The sequence below is a fragment of the Gossypium hirsutum genome, chromosome D06 (assembly GCF_007990345.1).
Source record: "Gossypium hirsutum isolate 1008001.06 chromosome D06, Gossypium_hirsutum_v2.1, whole genome shotgun sequence".
In the NCBI taxonomy this organism is placed as follows: domain Eukaryota; kingdom Viridiplantae; phylum Streptophyta; class Magnoliopsida; order Malvales; family Malvaceae; genus Gossypium; species Gossypium hirsutum.
The window spans coordinates 31,135,795-31,141,444 of NC_053442.1; the positions used below are offsets into that span (position 1 = coordinate 31,135,795).

The 5,650-nt window shown below is 30.1% G+C and overlaps 1 long non-coding RNA gene across 4 annotated transcripts; it reads left to right on the forward strand.

Annotated features, from left to right (window-relative positions):
• Window positions 1-421: 421 nt before the first annotated feature.
• LOC107901743 (uncharacterized) lies at window positions 422-3,635 on the forward strand. 4 transcript variants are annotated; one of them, XR_001685388.2, is made up of 8 exons: window positions 422-815; window positions 963-1,131; window positions 1,212-1,317; window positions 1,411-1,498; window positions 2,183-2,282; window positions 2,857-2,952; window positions 3,103-3,147; window positions 3,299-3,635. It is a non-coding gene; the product is annotated as an uncharacterized lncRNA (long non-coding RNA). The 4 variants fall into 4 exon arrangements; XR_001685389.2 differs by having other exon boundaries at window positions 3,307-3,635; XR_001685387.2 differs by having other exon boundaries at window positions 3,103-3,635.
• Window positions 3,636-5,650: the final 2,015 nt, after the last annotated feature.

A 5,650-nucleotide genomic window follows, 5' to 3' on the forward strand; every position in this document is an offset into this window, starting at 1 on the left:
TGATTAACGTCTTAATATTTAATAGAAATTTGATATGTGAGAGATTGATTGCTTATATTGGATAATTCTAACTTAACAATTAATTACAGCCATTTAATCATTTGTTTTCTTATTAAAATATTCGATATCTATTTTCTAATATAATAACATGGTTTTTTTTATAAAAATCTAATTTATAAAAAAATAGTAATAATAAATGTTTTATAAAATCACTTAACTAATAATTTTTAATAGACAAAATAAGAAAATTTTAACAGAGCAAAACGACGTCGTTTTAATCAAAATAAAATAATTTTTTACTACATTTTTTTAAAAACCCCGCAAAAATAAACAATAGCAGTAATTTTATAATAAACCCCGCAAAGAATAATTTTATTTTAAAAAAATCCCGCCATTTTATCCCCAAATCCCCCTCCGTGAAACCCCTAATTTTCCCCCTAAAACTCTTAACTTTGCAGACGTGCCGTCTCTCTTGCTTTCTCTCCCTCCCTCCCTCCCTGCGACATTAGAAAAAAATCCCAAAAGAAAAATTTAACAAGAAGCGATTATATTCAAAAAGAAAAAAAAAGAAGAGGAAAATGGAGGCACCAAAGACCATTCGGCATGAAATCAAAGGAGTCCAGAACGACGCGCTGCGATTCGGTCTCCACGGCGTTAAGAGCGACCTCGTCGGATTTTACCCTCTCCAATCTGCTTACGAGTAAAAGAAACATTAAAGTATCAGGTGTTTCCAGATTAGGGTTTAGCATTGGCGAAGTCGGAGGTAGAGTTGTCAATCTTTGTAATAAAAAAGTTCTGGATTCATCTTCAATAGGGTAATTGGCCACTACTTGTCTGTATTTAAAAGCCCGCAATGTTGAATATATTATTGTTCTTTGAGCCCTGTTATTTACTTTTCCCTCTTCGAAAACTTTTAAAATCTCCTTTTTCCCGGTTAACAAACATCATTTTCTGTGAAAAAGAAATTCATCTAAAAGACTAAAGGACTAGAGGAAAAGGAAAAAGAAGATGGAACTAGTGGTGGAAACAATAACTGGATACCACGGCTTGCAGCGGTTCAACCTAATCAAGCTTATATTTGTTGCCGGTGCCAGTTATATCGGCTGTTTGACTCAATCAACCACTCATTTGGTTTGTTTCCTTTTCTCTTAGTACTTAAAAAAAAACAATTAAAGGGAAAATGGGGAAAACTAAATTTATTTGGAATTTAGGTATGTTGGAGATTTGAAGGAAGGAAATATGAGCTTGCTAAGAAGTTAAAGACGATTGTATAAAGGAAGGAAAGCATTTGCCTGAGGGTCTTTATATGTTGCGAAGGTATTAATTTCTATTAATTTCTTATCTTTCTATTAATTTTTGGTTTAATTTCTTTTAAGTTATTTCTCATTGTGTTGTTTTTGGTGCTCATAGATGGGAGACCCTTCTGTAGAGGTTACAGATGATAACCGTGATGCTTCCCATTCAGCTAAGGCCAAAGCCATGGATGCCATTTTTGAAGGTAAATAATCACAACTTACATTTATTTACTTATTTTTATGTGTGTATATGTATATATATATGTTTAGCTTAGTGTTGATCTAGTTTAGCTTAGTATTGGTCTGGTTTTTTTACATGCTTGAATGATAAAAGGCTTAATGGTAATCGTGAACTTAAATCTTGAAAATTGCTTGATTTTGATTTTTACAAATTGCAATTACTGCCTTTTTTGGTTTCGCGATTTATTATATAATATGTTCTATAATCGAAAAGGTAGTTATATTGCAGCAAAGTCATGAAACTTAGGCAGTAAGAAGATGTTCCATAAAGAATAAAGCAGAATAGCACATATACAATGGAACTGAGAGTGGTTCTTATTTTGTTTTGCTCACCCTTGATACATATTGGAGATCTCAAAGCATAGATATTTTGTATAATGTTCTGGGGTTCCAAGTATAGAGGGAAAACATTGGAAATGCCTATGTCAAATACATAATCATGTCTGACACTTTTGAGTTGAAACTACTATGGCCAGTGACTTTAATTTCTTTGATCACGAGTTACAGCATATGTCCACACCCCAGACTGTTTGATAGATTGTGTCTTAAAAATTGTATACTCAACTTACTCCATGATTGTAATTACTAAAAGTATTTGAATAAGAGCAATTTTATGTGCAATCTGGTTTGGTCCTTTGATTCAACAGGAATCTCCTTGGTGAAGACTTAGGTCTATTGAACTCAAAGGAGCTTGAGCAGCTTGAGCATCAACTAGAGCCATCCTTGAAACATGTCCGCTCCACCAAGGTAACATGTAATGAAGCTTATATACTTATAGGTTTTATCTTGTTTGGAGGGTAAGCTTTGATTACTGCTTACATATATCTTTGATATGTTTGAGTTTATACAAGTGAGAATTTCATACAATTGTTCATCATAGTAAATTTATTTTTTACCATTTGTTGCACATCTGTTATATTCTGAAATTTTAAGATAGCTAGGAATAAATATGAAACTAGAATGTTATGGTAAATAAACTTTTTTTTCTGATTTAATCCCATCCAATTTAACCAGACTCAACTTGTCAGCAAATCAATCTTTTACAAAAATTGTGTTCTTTTTAGAAGAGTTTTTCTTCATCAGTAATTTATTTAAATCTAATGGAGGGGGTTAAAAACTGTCTATTGAAGCTCATTAACCACAAATAATATTAGAAGTGGCTAGAGGAATTAGGGAAACAGTACTATATAATAACATCTTTATTAGAATAATTTCATTTCTACTTTAATAATACTGAAAAATTAAAAATTTTATTAGACGATTTAAAATATGTAGTGTTGGGTTTTCTAGATTATTGATTAAGTCGTATGTTTGTCGGCAGACTGGTCAAGCTATGGCAAGTGCTCTCAATGTTGTACAAACATCTCATTCGTATGGGGATTTAATGCTCCTAATGAAAGCTGCTGAACTGCAACAAGTGTGTGCTTCTCATGGTGGTTTTTTTTACTACTTTTTTAAGTGATAAAACTTATGTTAACTTTGTGAGGAATCGGGTCTCGTAACACGTGATACATCTGAATATCTATTTGTTTTAGTGTTAATAATTCTTTTAATATAAATTTTGCAGGAAAGGCCCTGGAGTTATATGGTTGAAATGGCCAGGATTGAATCGGTGAGTCCAATTTGAAACTCTTATTCGTCTTTCCATAAAAATACATTTGTATGTGAACTTGAACTTTAAATTTGATGGTTTACCGATCATTCCACTCTTATCAGAGCTGACATGCTCAATTGTTTTTACTCTTAAAATTAATCAATTGTAGATTTACAGGGAAGTTGAGTTCCTTCTAGCTGTGACGAGGTATTGCAGAGATTAAGTTAAGATAGTAACCACTATTCATGCAAGCTTGTGAATTAGCATTTGCCGAATGTTATGTTACAAATGGAATGCAAGCCCCGTGGTTTATTTTAAGGTTTAAATATTGTTATGAATGTTACGGTTTATTTTAAGGTTTATGATTTACCGATCATTTGACACTTATTAGAGCTTTGAGTTCATTACAAGATTTCCTTGATTAAATTTCCTTGATTAAGTTAATGTATTATATCTTTTATTACCAAGATTTACTTGATTAAGAAAATGCATTGTATTTTTTATTACCTTGCAATGTGTATGGTCATAGGCAGGTTCAACTAGTCTGTTTCTCATAGGTATTATTTATTTTAGTTTTGATTCTAAATTTTTATTTTTACTTTAATATTTATGGCAACTTGAGTTCTAACTTTTTGATTTTAATTGTGTTATTAATTTATTATTTTAAATTCTAAAACTAAATTCACTAATTTTTATATTTAGTTTTAAAGTTAAAATTTTCATAGAAAATTTAATTTAAATAATATTTTTTATTTATCCTTAAAAGTATATTTAAAGTTCAAATTTAAAAAATAAAATAAAATAAAATATTTATCATAAAAATAAATATTATTTGATTAAAAATAAATTTTTTTAAATGATATGTTTTTAGCAGTGTTTTTGCAAGAAGCGTCACTAAAGGTTTGTTCTATAGCGGCGTTTATGGTAAAAAAAGTGCCGCTAAAGGTTATATTTTTTAGCGGCGTTGGTGACAAAAGCGTCGCTAAAGAACATGTTCTTTAGTGGCATTTGTGACAAAAGTATTCCTAAAGCTCATGACCTTTAGCGGCGTTTATGATAAAAGCGCCGCTAAATTTAGCGGCGATGTTTATAGTGGCACTTTTTGTGGTGCTTTTGTGGCACTTAAAAGCGCTGCTAAAGGCCTAAAAAAATGCCGCTAAAAGTCTATTTTTGCTGTAGTGCACTTTATCTTTCCTCGTGGATTATTGTTTTTGAGCATGGAAAATCCTAAACTAGATAACCTTATTCAGTGTGAAATTGTTTAATTTTAGTTGCTCAACTTTCATTGAACAACTTTTTATTACTGCAATTTGCAATTACATTAAGAGTTGAATTCTTAAAACATAGAAAAATTTTATTTTCTTAATTTATTTTTCTCAATATACCTCTGATGCAAACATTGCGATATTGCATGTATCGTAAAATAAAACCAAGTCATTTCAGATGCTATTGACAACATCATCATACTTTCAATGGTAGTACAACCTAACCTGTTCTAGAATTTACCAAAATTTGCAAAGAAATAACTTTGATATCCATTATTTCCTTATATGCTTGTGAAGCATTTTTTTTCTTGATTTATTTAGAAGTCTCTCCTTTTTTGAACATAATCAGTTATTCCAATGTGAGCTTCTAATTTTACTGAAAAACAATATCATTTTTGGATACTTTTCAACATATAATTGACTTTAAAGTGTACCATAATATCATGATTTTTTTCATTTTATGGCATATTTGATATAATATATTTACGATCAATAACAAAATATTTATAATGCATTCAAGAAACAAATTTACCTATCTAATTTAAGACTAGATTCATTTACTAACACGATAATCAATTGTTGAACATCAAATTTGATCACGTAATTTAATTAGTTTCAACATTTAATTTCCAGGGTTTTTTTGCCTATATATATATATATGAATTCCATCCAAGAAGAACTTCACTCCAAACCATCTGAAAGGCTAGTAAAGCATTCCTTTGTAACTTTTTTGCTTGTTTCTTTTTCCTTTTGATCTTTTTTGTAATGGCAAGCTCAGGCAAGAAAACTAGAGGAAAACAAAAAATTGAGATTAAGATAATTGAAAATGAGGATGATTGGCTCATCACATTTTCAAAAATACGTACAAGAATTTATAAAAAAAAGCTCTAAGCTCTGCTGTAACAGCCCGTTTTTAGTGAAATCATAACAGTGATTTTGGGACCACAAATCTGTAGTTAATATATATATATATTTTATTTTTAATGTCTAAACCATGTTAATAGATTCATATGAAAATTTTGTTAAGAAACTTTATCATTTTCATGCTTAATTTGATAAAAAGGACTAAATCGCATAAAGTGCAAAAGTTGGGTTCTAATAGCTAAAGGTGTCTAATAGCTATAGAACTTTAAATTGAAGGTCCTTATATGATAATTAGCCCATAAATGAGTTAGTGGAAGATATTGGCTTGGTATAAGTGAAACTTCTAATGTTTTTAAAGGATATAAAGGTAATTGAGTAATTAATGTTAAAAT